This window comes from Symphalangus syndactylus, chromosome 12 (genome assembly GCF_028878055.3).
Source record: "Symphalangus syndactylus isolate Jambi chromosome 12, NHGRI_mSymSyn1-v2.1_pri, whole genome shotgun sequence".
In the NCBI taxonomy this organism is placed as follows: domain Eukaryota; kingdom Metazoa; phylum Chordata; class Mammalia; order Primates; family Hylobatidae; genus Symphalangus; species Symphalangus syndactylus.
The window spans coordinates 37,392,707-37,410,182 of NC_072441.2; the positions used below are offsets into that span (position 1 = coordinate 37,392,707).

Genomic DNA, 17,476 nt, shown 5'->3' on the forward strand with positions numbered 1-17,476 from the left:
CCAGAAACATATTGGTTATCATATAAAGACCTAACTGATAATATCTCACCCAGCTATGATCATCATATAACAAAGTACTAAGGCATTTTGTTTACACAGGCTCAGCTTCCCTCTGTTTATCCAGGCTGGTTTTTTTTCTGCCTCTCTTTGTGACACTCAGCGCTTATTCCAATTCCCCTTCTTATTTCTTTTTTTCTGACTCTGTCTCCTTCTTCTCCTACAACAGTAAAGTTGCTTCTCCTCCTTGTAGCATCTGATAAGCCCCCTTAGCTCTGTGATAGCCATCTACAACTTTAGGTTGGGATTACCAGGTAAAAAACCTCCTAGATGGAGACCTTCATGCTGGAGGTTTATTGGGAGCACTCTGTGGAACAACACTTGTAAGGAAGTAAACTAAGTAAGACTGGCTCGGCTACCCCAGAGGAAGAAATTGAACTGTGAAGCTCTTATAACATTATAACAGGGACCTCAGCCAATCATACAGGAGCTCTGAAGTTGGAATGGCACTTCTGAGTTATCCAAACTGGGGCAAAGGGCAAGGCCTGTGAGACGCATATCAACCAGTCACTGGATATAGGCTACTTCCAGGAAGAAGAAAACACCCTGGGCAAAAGAGGTCCTTTCAGCTAACAGCCATTGCAGGGAGAAGAACTCACCTATGAGTAAGGGAAGCTGGGGGAATGAGTGCTCACTATTGGAAAGAAATTTGGTGCAACACTACCTTCACCACATCTGCACTAATGTAATGAACACAGCCTAAGTTCTCCTTTGTTTCAAATAAATACAGATTCACTTCATATAAAAGATTTCCCTGACTCTCCTTCCTCCTCAAGTACTGTCCTACTCAAATATGTATGTGTATACATGGCAGCCATAATGATCATTGTATGCAGGAATAGGACCCACCAAGTGAAGTCCATGGATATAGAAATCAATAAGCTATTTAACTGTTATGGTTGTTTCATTCTAAGCCTTTCTAGTCTACTGGGAAAACCCAGCTGCTATTAACAGACTATAACAGATACATCAAATCTATTACAGATAATTTTAGTACAAAGTTAATATACTTTAATCTAAAAAAGAAATCTTCAAGGACCCCAAAAGTCCATCTAGTAAACATGTTGATCCTTATGCATTAAAATTTTTAACTTTTTCAATATAAAAAAGGTTTATGTTCTCTATCCCACTTTTTGAGGAAGAAATAATCCTCCTCAAATTGACATTCTGGTTACCAAAAGAAAAAAAGTACCAGGAAAAAAAGAAGTACTAGGATTACTGTCAGCAAACCTAGGTTTGAGACCAAGCTAAACATAGTTATTAACTGTGTGATCTGACACAAGTTAAAACCCATTTTGAACCTAAATTTTTATCATATGTAAAATATGTAATAATAATGAAGTCTGCTTCATAAAATTAACCAGAAAATTGAGCATCATTAATGATAACCAAAAGTAATATTAATTACAGCTTTCTAGTTATTCTGTGAATTGCATTACAAATATTTTCTGATTTTAAGCCTTATAAGGGCCTAAATAAGTATGTATTGTTATTATCTCTACTTTGAAGAAAAGGCAAAATGAAACTTGTGCAGATTAAGTAGCTTCCCCAAGGCCACAGAGCTAATAATCATCACTTCTGTGAAACTCCAAAGACCATGATTTAATTGTTTTGCATTCCTTTTGGAAAATACACCTGCAAGTGTTGTAAAGCCATGAAGCTCCATTTTAAATGTTGCTTCATTTTGTCATTTGTTGTTGCTGAACTTTTTATCGCTGGGCCTGTCTCTGAAGTGAGAAGGTTGTTTGTGCAGATTGCATCTGGTCAATCAAACTATTTGTATAACTCATCCCTGGAGCTGCGCCCTGGTAAGCAGGAGGAGGTGGAGACAGAATTCTCTGGTACCTGAAAAGAATACGTAAGTCTAATTACATTTGCTGGCACTACATAACGGCAAAGTCATTCTCAAAGTCCAGTAAACCAACTGCAAACAGAAGTTTCAGCATCTTAGTAATTCTTCTAAGATTGAGGGCATATCATGTGTTTTAAATACTTCTCAGTGATATATTTGTAGATTAGTGAATGTCCAATGATATTAAAGTCTTAGTCCTTTTTATAAATTCAGACAGGCTCCACTCTCTAAAGATACGTTGTTATTCCAGTGATGTAACAGGGTAAGCTAGCCTAGTACCTTTCTTAATTACTCTATTTCACTATGCCAAAAGAAAAAAAAAAAATCTGTTTCAAAATATATCAGAACTCAGTCCAAAATATAAGCTATTCACCTGTAAAAATAGGGTTGAAAGGATTTTGGAGAAATGTAATTGCATTTTTTTGAGACACAAAAAAACTTTAATTGCTGACTTTATTTTTCCAAGGTCTCTGAGAACTCAAAAGAGGGGCTAAACAGATTCTGGACTTTATAAAAGAAATTAACTTCCCAGATTAATATATTGTTTGCCAAGTTTCAGTTTAGAGTGAATTTTTACAACCAAGTTATAAAACTCCTGAAAATACCATGGGGACTTAGAATGGAAAAGCTCAGAGAACTCCAATATATCTGATGATAACCTAAGAGCCAAAAACACATGGTGAGATTGCTATTCCAAATGGTGAAAAAGGGACAGAGTCAGTTCATATGGTAAAATAAATGATATATTTTATGGTGTTCATATATTTTGAAAGGCATGCCATAGGGTATTCTGTAAAACTTTATTTGGATCTGTGGGAGACTGAATGACTCATTGCTGGTAATGGGATACAGAGCTCTCTGCTTCAGGGCCACCAATACAAATCTTCCCTGGGAAGAAAGCGATATAAAATTGTTACAATGGATCAACTTTTGTTTAATCCTCCTCGCCATTTACCCCTGCACTCCACACTCTCCATGCCTTCCACAGGCCTTCAGTCTTGGGGATAAAAGATGTATTGATAATTGAAGATAGAGGGATTTTTAATAAAGTAAAAGTTAATGCTTCTCATTTATTTCCTCTCTGAATCAGTTAGTAAATAATTTGGAAACTTTAATAAAGACCTTAGGAAACCAAAGTCATATATCACAACCAATTAGCAAATATTCAGTGGACCTCCTTAGTGCTTAAAAAATCAGCATAAAATACAAGGACAGTGTTCATCTAATGAAACCTTATATAAAGAATGAGGTGGAATGTTTTTCCATTTGTTTGTGTCCTCTCTGATTTCCTTGGGCAGTGGTTTGTAGTTCTCCTTGAAGAGGTCCTTCACTTCCCTTGTTAGCTGTATTCCTAGGTATTTTATTCTTTTTGTAGCAATTGTGAATGGGAGTTCATTCATGATTTGGCTCTCTGCTTGCCTCTTCTTGGTATATAGGAATGCTAGTGATTTTTGCACATTGATTTTCTAGCCTGAGACTTAGCTGAAGTTGCTTATCAGCTTAAGAAGCTTTTGGCTGAGACAATGGGGTTTTCTAGATATAGGATTGTGTCATCTACAAAGAAAGATAATTTGACTTCCTCTCTCCCTATTTGAATACTCTTTATTTCTTTCTGTTGCCTGATTGCTCTGGCCAGATCTTCCAATACTATGTTGAATAAGAGTGACGAGAGAGGGCATCCTTGTCTTGTGCTGGTTTTCAAGGGGAATGCTTCCAGCTTTTGCCCATTCCATATGATATTGGCTGTGAGTTTTTCATATCTGGCCCTTATTATTTTGAGGTATGTTCCTTCGATACTTAGTTTATTGAGAGCTTTCAACATGCAGGGATGTTGAATTTTATCTAAGGCCTTTTCTGCATCTATTGAAACAATCATGCAGTTTTTGTCTTTAGTTCTGTTTATGTGATGAATTATATTTATTGATTTGTGTATGTTGAACCAACCTTGCATCCTAGGGATGATGCTAACTTGATTGTGGCAGATAAGCTTATTGACGTGTTGCTGAATATGGTTTGCCAGTATGTTATTGAGGATTTCTGCATCAATGTTCATCAGGGATATTGCCCTGAAGGTTTTTTTGTTTTTGTTGTATCTCTGTCAGGTTTTGGTATCGGTATGATACTGGCCTCATAAAATGAGTTAGAGGGGAGTCCCTCTTTTTCAGTTTTTGGAATAGTTTCAGTAGAAATAGTACCAGCTCTTCCACAACCTACAGAATAAGAGAAAAATTTTGCAATCTATCCATCCAACAAAGGTCTAATATCCAGAGTCTGCAAGGAACTTGAACAAATTTACATGAAAAACAAACAACCCCATTAAAAAGTGGGCAAAGGACATGAACAGACACTTTTCAAGAGAAGACATTCATGTGGCCAATAAACATATTTTAAAAAGCTCAACATCACTGATCATTAGAGAAATGCAAATCAAAACCACAGGAGATACCATCTCAGGCCAATCAGTATGGTGATTACTAAAAAGTCCAGAAACAACAGATGCTGGCAAGACTGCAGAGATAAAGGAACGCTTTTACACTGTTGGTGGGAGTGTGAATTAGTTCAACCATTATGGAAGACAGTGTGGCCATTCCTCCAAGACCTAGAGGCAGAAATATCATTTGAGTCAGTAATCCCATTGCTGGGTATATACCCAGAGGAATCTAAATCATCTTATTATAAAGATACATGCATACATATGCTCATTGCAGCACTATTTACAATAGCAAAGACATGGAATCAGCCCAAATGCCCATTAATGATAGACTGGATAAAGAAAATGTGATATGTATACATCATGAAATACTATGCAGCCATTAAAAAGGAACAAGATCATGCCCTTTGCAGGGGCATGGATGGAGCTGAAAGCCATTTTCCTCAGCAAAATAACACAAGAATACAAAACCAAACACTGCATGTCCTCACTTATAACTGGGAGCTGAACAATGAGAACACATGGACACAGGGAGGGGACTACGCACACTGGGCCTGTCAGGTGTAAGGCAGAGCATCAGGAAGAACAGCAAATGAATGCTGGGCTTAACACCTGGGTGATGGGTTGATCTGTGCAGCAACCATCATAGCACACGTTTATCCATATAACAAACCTGCGCATCCTGCACATGTACCCTAGAACTTAAGAGTTGAAGAAAAAGAATGATGTAATAACTAAACTGAGTTTGTAAAAGTGGTAGGAACAAAGAAAATACGTTCATTGGGCAGATTCTATGGATTGAGTATTTCTACTTACATAACATTGAATTCTCACCACAACCCTCTGAGATATAGGTATTTTGCTTACATGTTGGCAGATGGAGAAACTGGAGCTTAAAGAGGTTGAGTTGCTCAGACCTCACAGATAGTAAGAGACAGGGCTGAGAATCAAACACAGATCTGTATTATTCTAAATCTTGTCTCTGTTTTCACCGTCAGTCCTTGAGGGCATGCTGAAGACATAAAATAATTGCAATATGCTCCCAGCAAACTAAAATAATTATGCTGCCAATGAATGTCCATGCTAGTTTTTCAAATACAGGTATTCTACACTTACAGGTCATCTCTCTACCAAAAATTTCAAGTGCTTTAGGAACCTGATTCTGGATGTTCCATGGGAGCATACCCCCATAATGATCAAACCGTGCATCCTATTCTAGTAACGGAAATGCTTCAGCAGCAAACCTAGCAAAAGTGACACCTGAAGAAAATCATTTTTAACACTCCCTCCTCTATATCATCAAATTTTCTTATTCAAAATCATAAATGTGAGAGGGGGTGGAGCCAAGATGGCCGAATACGAACAGCTCCGGTCTCCAGCTCCCAGCCCCAGCGACACAGAAGACGGGTGATTTCTGCATTTCTGCTTGAGGTACCGGTTTCATCTCACTAGGGAGTGCCTAACAGTGGGTTCAGGACAGTCGGTGAAGCGCACTGTGCGCGAGCCGAAGCAGGGCGAGGCATTGCCTCACTCGGGAAGCGCAAGGGGTCAGGGAGTTCCCTTTCCTAGTCAAAGAAAGGGGAAACAGACGGCACCTGGAATATCGGGTCAGTCCCGTCCTAATACTGCGCTTTTCCAACGGGCCTGGAAAACGGCACACTAGGAGATTGTGTCCCGCACCTGGCTCGGAGGGTCCTATGCCCACAGAGTCTTGCTGATTGCTAGCACAGCAGTCTGAGATCACGCTGCAAGGCGGCAACGAGGCTGGGGGAGGGGCGCCCGCCATTGCCCAGGCTTGCTTAGGTAAACAAAGCAGCCAGGAAGCTCGAACTGGGTGGAGCCCACCACAGCTCAAGGAGGCCTGCCTGCCTCTGTAGGCTCCACCTCTGGGGGCAGGGCACAGACAACCAAAAACTCAGCGAGAACCTCCACAGCCTTAAATGTCCCTGTCTGACTGACAGCTTTGAAGAGAGTAGTGGTTCTCCCAGCACGCAGCTGGAGATCTGAGAACGGACAGACTGCCTCCTAAAGTGGGTCCCTCACCCCTGAACAGCCTAACTGGGAGGCACCCCCCCAGTAGGGACAGACTGACACCTCATTCAACCGGGTACTCCTCTGAGACAAAACTTTCAGAGGAACTATCAGACAGCTGAATTTGTGGTCTCATGAAAATCCACTGTTCTGCAACCACCGGTGCTGACACCCAGCCAAACAGGGTCTGGAGTGGACCTCTAGTAAACTCCAACAGACCTGCAGCTGAGGGTCTTGTCTGGTAGAAGGAAAATTAACAAACAGAAAGGACATCCACACCAAAAACCCATCTGTACATCACCATCATCGAAGACAAAAAGTAGACAAAACCACAAAGATGGGGAAAAAACAGACCAAAAAAACTGGAAACTCTAAAAAACAGAGCACCTCTCCTCCTCCAAAGGAATGCAGTTCCTCACCAGCAACGGAACAAAGCTGGATGGAGGATGACTTTGATGAGTTGAGAGAAGAAGGCTTCAGACGATCAAACTACTCTGAGCTACGAGAGGAAATTCAAAACAATAGCAAAGAAGTTAAAAACTTTGAAAAAAAATTAGAAGAATGGATAACTAGAATAACCAATGGAGAGAAGGGCTTAAAGGAGATGATGGAGCTGAAAGCCAAGTTTCGAGAACTACGCGAAGAATGCAGAAGCCTCAGTAGCAGATGCGATCAACTGGAAGAAAGGGTATCGCTGATAGAAGATGAAATGAATGAAATGAAGAGAGAAGGGAAGTTTAGAGAAAAAAGAATAAAAAGAAATGAACAAAGCCTCCAAGAAATTTGGGACTATGTGAAAAGACCAAACCTACGTCTGATTGGTGTACCTGAAAATGATGGGGAGAATGGAACCAAGTTGGAAAACACTCTGCAAGATATTATCCAGGAGAACTTCCCCAATCTAGCAAGGCAGGCCAGCATTCAGATTCAGGAAATACAGAGAACGCCACAAAGATACTCCTCAAGAAGGGCAACTCCAAGACACATAATTGTCAGATTCACCAAAGTTGAAATGAAGGAAAAAATGTTAAGGGCAGCCAGAGAGAAAGGTCGGGTTACCCACAAAGGGAAGCCCATCAGACTAACAGCTGATCTCTCAGCAGAAACTCTACAAGCCAGAAGAGAGTGGGGGCCGATATTCAACATTCTTAAAGAAAAGAATTTTCAACCCAGAATTTCCTATCCCGCCAAACTAAGCTTCATAAGTGAAGGAGAAATAAAATACTTTACAGACAAGAAAACGCTGAGTGATTTTGTCACCACCAGGCCTGCCCTAAAAGAGCTCCTGAAGGAAGCACTAAACATGGAAAGGAACAACCGGTACCAGCCCCTGCAAAAACATGCCAAATTGTAAAGACCATCGAGGCTAGGAAGAAACTATAGCAACTAACGAGCAAAATAACCAACTAACATCATAATGACAGGATCAGATTCACACATAACAATATTCACGTTAAATGTAAATGGGCTAAATGCTCCAATCAAAAGACACAGACTGGCAAACTGGATAAGGAGTCAGGACCCATCAGTGTGCTGTATTCAGGAAACCCATCTCACGTGCAGAGACACACATAGACTCAAAATAAAGGGATGGAGGAAGATCTATCAAGCAAATGGAAAACAAAAAAAGGCAGGGGTTGCAATCCTAGTCTCTGATAAAATAGACTTTAAACCAACAAAGATCAAAAGAGACAAAGAAGGCCATTACATAATGGTAAAGGGATCAATTCAACAAGAAGAGCTAACTATCCTAAATATATATGCACCCAACACAGGAGCACCTAGATTCATAAAGCAAGTCCTCAGTGACCTACAAAAGGACTTAAACTCCCACACAATAATAATGGGAGATTTTAACACCCCACTGTCAGCATTAGACAGATCAACGAGACAGAAAGTTAACAAGGATATCCAGGAATTGAACTCAGCTCTACATAAAGTGAACCTAATAGACATCTACAGAACTCTCCACCCCAAATCAACAGAATATACATTTTTTTCAGCACCACACCACACCTATTCCAAAATTGACCACATAGTTGGAAGTAAAGCTCTTCTCAGCAAATGTAAAAGAACAGAGATTATAACAAACTGTCTCTCAGACCACAGTGCAATCAAACTAGAACTCAGGATTAAGAAACTCAGTCAAAACCGCTCAACTAAATGGAAACTGAACAACCTGCTCCTGAATGACTATTGGGTACATAATGAAATGAAGGCAGAAATAAAGATGTTCTTTGAAACCAACGAGAACAAAGACACAACATACCAGAATCTCTGGGACACGTTCAAAGCAGTGTGTAGAGGGAAATTTATAGCACTAAATGCCCACAAGAGAAAGCAGGAAAGATCCAAAATTGACACCCTAACATCACAATTAAAAGAACTAGAAAAGCAAGAGCAAACACATTCAAAAGCTAGCAGAAGGCTAGAAATAACCAAAATCAGAGCAGAACTGAAGGAAATAGAGACACAAAAAACCCTTCAAAAAATTAATGAATCCAGGAGCTGGTTTTTTGAAAAGATCAACAAAATTGATGGACCGCTAGCAAGACTAATAAAGAAGAAAAGAGAGAAGAATCAAATAGATTCAATAAAAAACGAAAAAGGGGATATCACCACCGATCCCACAGAAATACAATCTACCATCAGAGAATACTACAAACACCTCTATGCAAATAAACTAGAAAATCTAGAAGAAATGGATAAATTCCTCGACAAATACACCCTCCCAAGACTAAACCAGGAAGAAGTTGAATCCCTGAATAGACCAATAACAGGTTCTGAAATTGTGGCAATAATCAATAGCTTACCAACCAAAAAGAGTCCAGGACCTGATGGATTCACAGCTGAATTCTACCAGAGGTACAAGGAGGAACTGGTACCATTCCTTCTGAAACTATTCCAATTGATAGAAAAAGAGGGAATCCTCCCTAACACATTTTACGAAGCCAGCATCGTCCTGATACCAAAACCTGGCAGAGACATAACCAAAAAAGAGAATTTCAGACCAATATCCTTGATGAACATTGATGCAAAAGTCCTCAATAAAATACTGGCAAACAGAATCCAGCAGCACATCAAAAAGCTTATCCACCATGATCAAGTGGGCTTCATCCCTGGGATGCAAGGCTGGTTCAACATACGCAAATCAATAAATGTAATCCAGCATATAAACAGAACCAAAGACAAAAACCACATGATTATCTCAATAGATGCAGAAAAGGCCTTTGACAAAATTCAACAACCCTTCATGCTAAAAACTCTCAATAAATTAGGTATTGATGGGACGTATCTCAAAATAATAAGAGCTATCTACGACAAACCCACAGCCAATATCATACTGAATGGGCAAAAACTGGAAGCATTCCCTCTGAAAACTGGCACAAGACAGGGATGCCCTCTCTCACCGCTCCTATTCAACATAGTGCTGGAAGTTCTGGCCAGAGCAATCAGGCAGGAGAAGGAAATAAAGGGTATTCAAATAGGAAAAGAGGAAGTCAAATTGTCCCTGTTTGCAGATGACATGATTGTATATCTAGAAAACCCCATTGTCTCAGCCCAAAATCTCCTTAAGCTGATTAGCAACTTCAGCAAAGTCTCAGGATACAAAATTAATGTACAAAAATCACAAGCATTCTTGTACACCAATAACAGACAAACAGAGAGCCAAATCATGAGTGAACTCCCATTCACAATTGCTTCAAAGAGAATAAAATACCTAGGAATCCAACTTACAAGGGATGTGAAGGACCTCTTCAAGGAGAACTACAAACCACTGCTCAATGAAATAAAAGAGGATACAAACAAATGGAAGAACATTCCATGCTCATGGGTTGGAAGAATCAATATCGTGAAAATGGCCATACTGCCCAAGGTAATTTATAGATTCAATGCCATCCCCATCAAGCTACCAATGACTTTCTTCACAGAATTGGAAAAAACTACTTTCAAGTTCATATGGAACCAAAAAAGAGCCCGCATCGCCAAGTCAATCCTAAGCCAAAAGAACAAAGCTGGAGGCATCACGCTACCTGACTTTATACTACAAGCCTACAGTAACCAAAACAGCATGGTACTGGTACCACAACAGAGACATAGATCAATGGAACAGAACAGAGCCCTCAGAAATGATGCTGCATAGCTACAACTATCTGATCTTTGACAAACCTGACAAAAACAAGAAATGGGGAAAGGATTCCCTATTTAATCAATGGTGCTGGGAAAACTGGCTAGCCATATGTAGAAAGCTGCAACTGGATCCCTTCCTTACACCTTATACAAAAATTAATTCAAGATGGATTAAAGACTTATATGTTAGACCTAAAACCATTAAAATCCTACAAGAAAACCTAGGCAATACCATTCAGGACATAGGCGTGGGCAAGGACTTCATGTCTAAAACACCAAAAGCAATGGCAACAAAAGCCAAAATCGACAAATGGGATCTCATTAAACTAAAGAGCTTCTGCACAGCAAAAGAAACTATCATCAGAGTGAACAGGCAACCTACACAATGGGAGAAAATTTTTGCAACCTACTCATCTGACAAAGGGCTAATATCCAGAATCTACAATGAACTCAAACAAATTTACAAGAAAAAAACAAACAACCCCATCAAAAAGTGGGCAGAGGACATGAACAGACACTTCTCAAAAGAAGACATTTATGCAGCCAAAAAACACATGAAGAAATGCTCCTCATCACTGGCCATCAGAGAAATGCAAATCAAAACCACAGTGAGATACCATCTCACACCAGTTAGAATGGCCATCATTAAAAAATCAGGAAACAACAGGTGCTGGAGAGGATGTGGAGAAATAGGAACACTTTTACACTGTTGGTGGGACTGTAAACTAGTTCAACCATTGTGGAAGTCAGTGTGGCGATTCCTCAGGGATCTAGAACTAGAAATACCATTTGACCCAGCCATCCCATTACTGGGTATATACCCAAAGGACTATAAATCATGCTGCTATAAAGACACATGCACACGTATGTTTATTGCGGCACTATTCACAATAGCAAAGAGTTGGAACCAACCCAAATGTCCAACAACGATAGACTGGATTAAGAAAATGTGGCACATATACACCATGGAATACTATGCAGCCATAAAAAATGATGAGTTCGTGTCCTTTGTAGGGACATGGATGAAACTGGAAAACATCATTCTCAGTATACTATCGCAAGGACAAAAAACCAAACACCGCATGTTCTCACTCATAGGTGGGAATTGAACAATGAGAACTCATGGACACAGGAAGGGGACCATCACGCTCCTGGGACTGTTGTGGGGTGGGGGGAGGGGGGAGGGACAGCATTAGGAGATACACCTAATGCTAAATGACGAGTTAATGGGTGCAGGAAATCAACATGGCACATGGATACATATGTAACAAACCTGCACATTGTGCACATGTACCCTAAAACCCTAAAGTGTAATAAAAAAAAAAAAAAAAAAAAATTCAAGGAATAAATATTGAATTTCACATCTCCAAAAAAAAAAAAAAAAAAAAAAAAAGAAGAAACCGGAGATCTCCTCCTGCTCCCCCACCCCTCTACCTTGTGATTATATAGTAGGAAGGTGGCCGTCTGCAGGCCAGGACGAGAGCCCTCACCAGAACCTGACCATGCTGACACCCTGATCTCAGACTTACAGCCTCCAGAACTGTGAGGAGAAAATTAATTTCTGTTGTTCAGGCCACCCAGTCTTTGGCATTTTGCATGGCAGCCTGCGCTAATACAGCCTCTCAATAGCTAAATGAGGAGCCCAATAGGTTACCAATTTAGAAAGGCCAGGGAAGTGTGTTACTGAAAATGTTACATAACGAGAATGTCCATTATGTTGTTCTTTCCATTTCTACTCTGCTATAGTCTGTGGCCTGAGATAACAACTTTATCAGACTTTAAGATTATCCTGGACCAGCTCTGTCCAATAAAACTATAGTGGGATACACGTAACTAATTTAAAAATTTTTAATAGCTACATTTTAAAATGTCACAAGAAGTAGGTAAAATTAAATTTAATAACTCACTTAATTCAATATAGTCAAAATATTATAGACACACTACCAATATAAAATTATTAATAAGATAGTTCACATTTTTTTCCTACTAAGTCTTTAAAAATTGTTGTGATGTGCTATTTTACTCTTATAGCACATCTCAATTTGGACATGCCACATTTCAAGTGCTCAATACATACATGTGGCTAGTGGCTACTGTACCAGATAGTGCAGTTCTAGACATTTCATTTTTTTAAGAAAGACATAGACACAGTTTGTTTAAATATGAAGTCCCATTTTTCTTCTTGAGGGTTATTACCTGGCTTTAAAGTCCCTTATTTTTCTCTTAACTCTTTGAAGTCTTCTCTTTCTGGTTGCGCCCATCTTTATATCATAAAACAATTAATTATAAGACTATGTAATGGACACTGTGGTCCTGCTATGGTTTGAAAGTGTGTGTCCCCTAAAGAGTCACATGTTGGAACCTAAGACCCAATGTGATAGTATTAAGAAGGGTCTGTAGGAGGTGATCAGACTATGAGGGCTCTGTCCTCATGAGTGGAATTAGTGCCCTTATAAAAAAGCTTACGGGAGTGAGCTATTAGGCTCCTTTTGCCCTTCCACTCTTTGTCATATGAAGACACAGCAAGACGGCCCTCACCAGACACCCAAATGCCAGTGCTTTGATCTTGGACTTTGCATCCTTTCGAACTGTGAGAAATAAATTGCTATTGTTTATAAAAAAAAAAAAAAAAAAAAAAAAAAATCATAAACGTATACAGCCAGTCACTAATAAGAAAAGTTAAATGAAACTGAAACATCTGTGCAAAGTGCAATTTAGATAACTACTAATTTTTACCACTGATGCACATTTTATGGTTTTTTTGTTCTTTAGTATTAAAACAACTGATCATTTATAATTAAAATTTACAGATATTATTTTATCTCAATAAAATATTTCATATATGAACTAAAATCTGTACTCGCCAACCAAAAACTTTGTATTTAATGTTTCAAATCTTAAACATAGATTTAAAACTCAAAGTGGTCACATAAGATGATAGAATTGAAATAACTCAGATTCCAATTCTCCATTATCACATTTTCTCACTGTTTATTTCAAATCTACTGTTTAAACACAGGAATATGTAGTACCATAGGGATTGGAGACACAAATAATGCCTGAAGAAAATTCAACATTCTAATCTCTAACAAACTTCATCTCAAAACATACATAGTTAAGACCATATGTGTTATGGAACAAGCTGAATAACTGAGAGTTCTCCAAATTAACTTCCATGTAAAAAACAATGCTCATTAAAGGATAATAAAAATGTGCTAATTTGAAGCTTACATACATATTATTAAAATTTACAATTATGATTGTTTAGAACTTAGACAAACAAAACGTTTTTGAGGAAGAATTATTCTGTTACCAACTTTGTTTAGAATTGCCAGCACATGGTTATAATAAAAACCACCCTACTTTTAGCAAGCTTTATTATTCTTTCCAAGTTCTCTCCAGGCCCTGCACCCAGGACAGATGGTGCTCACTGCCCCCACCTTTAGTGTGCCACTAGCTCAGTCGCTTATTCAATATTGACCTACCAAAAATATCTAGAATGGAATGACATCTCCTTTAAGGCAGGGGATAATTAACTCGTCCCCACAAAGTATAAATAATCTCTTTCTTCACAAAGTAAATACGTTTTTCTGACACTATCTGACATTTCCATCCAGTGTGCTTTTGAAACTGTATGCTCTTGTTTTTGTTTTTTGTTTTTGTTTTTTTGTTGAGACAGTCTCACTCTGTCACCCGGGCAGGAGCGCAGTGGTGCAATCTCGGCTCACTGCAACCTCTGCCTCCCGGGTTCAAGCGATTCTCACGCCTCAGCCTCCTGAGCAGCTGGGACTACAGACGTGTGCCACCGAGCCAAGCTAATTTTTCTTTTTTTTTTTTTTTTTTGTATTTTTTGGTAGAGATGGGGTTTCACCATGTTGGCCAGGCTGGTCTCAAACTCCTGACCTTGAGTGATCTCCCCACCTTGGGCCTCCCAAAGTGCTGGGATTACAGGTGTGAGCCACTGCGCCCAGCCGGAAACTACATGCTCTTAATCACCACTCCCAAGAACAAATGATGGAAAATGGTGGCTGCTTTTTTTTTTTTTTTTTGTCATCTTAGTGACATGCCCAAACTGCAACAGAGACGACATGCCTACATAACAGCATGAGTAGGATAATAAAGAGCAGATGACATGCCAGCCATGGGATATAAGGACAGCTCAAGCAATTGTCCATCCAGGAAGGGCTGAGGAAAGTCCAAGCCTTTATGGTTATATTAACATTTCACTTTAAGTAAAATTTATACCTCAACGTGAACATACTTGCTAGCTATTTTGCTGGAAATCATGCCCAACACAATAAAAAAAAAGGGGTAACATGATGTTATACAACCAAGAAATGAACAAAGATTCTATTATCTGTAAAACATAGCCATGTGTCTATCACCAGGGTCAATACTGACCATGTCTGGAAGGTACGAAAAGGCAAGAAAGATGGCATAGAAAAGTATAATACCAAATGAAAACCTATGATTAGAAACAGGAAATAGTTATTCAGAAAGGAAGCCCACCTACATTTGTGTAACACTGACTTTCTCACAGTTAGCTTTTATACCCCACACATGAATTGACTCCTGTTCTATAGCACATGAAAAGCACACCTTTGTATATAACCTTGTCTAAAAAAATCATCTTACATAACATACTACCTGCAACACACACACACACACACACACACACACACACACACGCAGCAACAAAAACAACAGGACTTAAAAAGTATCTAGAGTCAACCTAAAAAATCATTCTCTGTAGTAAACATTGTCTCTGTAGGTGATATTGTAACAATAACTTTTAAATTAAGCTAATTAGTCAGGACTTTCTAAATGCCTTAAAAGTTCTTTATTCTGGACATGTATTTTTACTTGGTTTCCATATCTTACTATGTTATCTGAATAGATTCCATTTAATCATTTCTTTGAATGTTGCCTTCATCTTCACCCTCTTGCATTAACTGAAATCAGCCACACTTGAGGATATTATTACCTCTGCAGTGCATCCAAGGGGGATTTTTTTCTACTTCACCCCACTTACCATTAAGTCTGTTCAAAATGACCTTATATACTTCTTGCTCTTAACTGTTTTTTCCAATGAAATATATTATTTTAACTTTTATTTTAAGTTCGGGGGCACATGTGCAGGTTTGTTACATAGGTAAACTTGTGTCATGGGGGTTTGTTGTACAGATTATTTCATCAGCCAGGTATTAAGCCTAGTACCTACTAGTCATTTCTCCTGATCCTCTCCCTCCTCCTACCCTCCAACAGGCCCCAGTGTGTGTTGTTCCCCTCTATGTGTCCATGTGTTCTCATCATTTAGCTTCCAGTTATAAGTGAGAACATGTAGTATTTGGTTTTCCATTCCTGTGTTAGCTTGCTAAGGATAATGGCCTCCAGCTTCATCCATGTCCCTGCAAAAAACATGATCTCATTCTTTTTTATGGTTGCATAGTATTCCATGGCATATATATACCACATTTTCTTTATCCAGTCTATCATCGATGGGGATTTGAGTTGATTCCATGTCTTTGCTATTGTGAGTAGTGTGGCATGTGTCTTTATAATAGAATGATTTCTTTTTCTTTGGGTTCAATAAAGTATTTTTTATTGCTTTTTCTGTTGCTTTTCATTGTTCTCCAGTGAGCTTTTGTCCATTGCTTTTTCTTTTGTTCTTCCACATCCCTAAAAATGCCCTGTTCCATTGAAACATTTGCCATTGGACTCTACTCCCGTGCCATGTTGCAGTCATCTACCATCCTTCTGGAGCCAGTCTTGTTGTGATCTTCTGCTGATTTTCTTGTCACTCTTTCTCCTTCCATGAATACTGGAGCATCTGGCCTATTGTACTTCTCTCCAATGTCTCTCTTGTCATCTTTGTCCAATAGCCAGAAACTCAATGGAAATTCAATTCCTAGAAATTCCTTTACCTCCTCATCTCCAGTGACCTTGTCTTCTTCCTATATCAGGCCCACCACTCTGTGTTCATACGAGTAATAACTACATCTCCTCAAAAATGTCAATACTATGTTTATGCAATGATTTGACTCCACCAGAACCTTAAAAATATTGACCAAATCACCATGTCTCTGTATATTATCCTGTCATATTTTCACTTACTTCTTTACCCACTTGTATTCTATTCAGTGGACCATCATTGCGTCTATTCTTTTACATATACCTGACCTCCTCCACCTGTCTTTTATTCTGTTGTAATTACTTACGAAATTTATATTCCTGGTTAAATAGGACTCTCCATCTACTCTCTGCTTTTGTCCAGGTATCTGAAGAGGCAGAATCATATCACCATATATCTATGTTCACAAACTCAAAGCTTCAGCACTGCTTAGCAATCCAACTGTATTGCTCTAATTAATTTACTCTCCTACTTCTGAGACAACTCATCCATACCTTCACTTTTATTCTCAAAATGCTAACCTCCTCTATCCCCCTTGTCACTCTCAGCTGTTGATCTTGTTTCTCAGTTCAAGCAGCAACCAGAAAAATGAACCAATTCCTTAAAAGACACAATCTGCCAAAACTCAAGAAGAAATAGGTAATCAGAATAGGTCTATATCTATTTTAAAAACTGAACCAATATTTAATAATCTTTTAAAACAGAAAGTACTATTCACTGGTGAATTCTACCAAACATTTAAGGAAGAATTTTTTTGTGTGTGTGAGATGGAGTCTCACTCTGTTGCCCAGGCTGCGGTGCAGTGGCACAATCTTGGCTCACTGCAACCTCCGCCTCCCGGGTTCAAGCGATTCTCCTGTCTCAGCCTCCCGAGTAGCTGGGATTACAGGCGCATGCCACCATGCCCAGCTAATTTTTGTTTTTTTTTAGTTGAGACAGGGTTTCGCCATGTTGGTCGGGCTTGTCTTGAACTCCTGACCTCAGGTGATCCACTCGCCTCAGCCTCCCAAAGTGCTGGGACTATAGGCATGAGACACCGAACCCAGCCTAAGGAAGAAATTAT

The 17,476-nt window shown here is 39.1% G+C and overlaps 1 long non-coding RNA gene across 1 annotated transcript in view; it reads right to left on the bottom strand.

Annotated features, from left to right (window-relative positions):
* Positions 1–1,771: 1,771 nt before the first annotated feature.
* The window catches only part of LOC134733700 (uncharacterized), a 345,729-nt gene continuing 330,024 nt past the window's right edge, over positions 1,772–17,476 (bottom strand). The window contains exon 3 of the long non-coding RNA XR_010117331.1: positions 1,772–1,902. This is a non-coding gene — a long non-coding RNA (uncharacterized lncRNA). The remainder of the gene's footprint in view (positions 1,903–17,476) is intronic.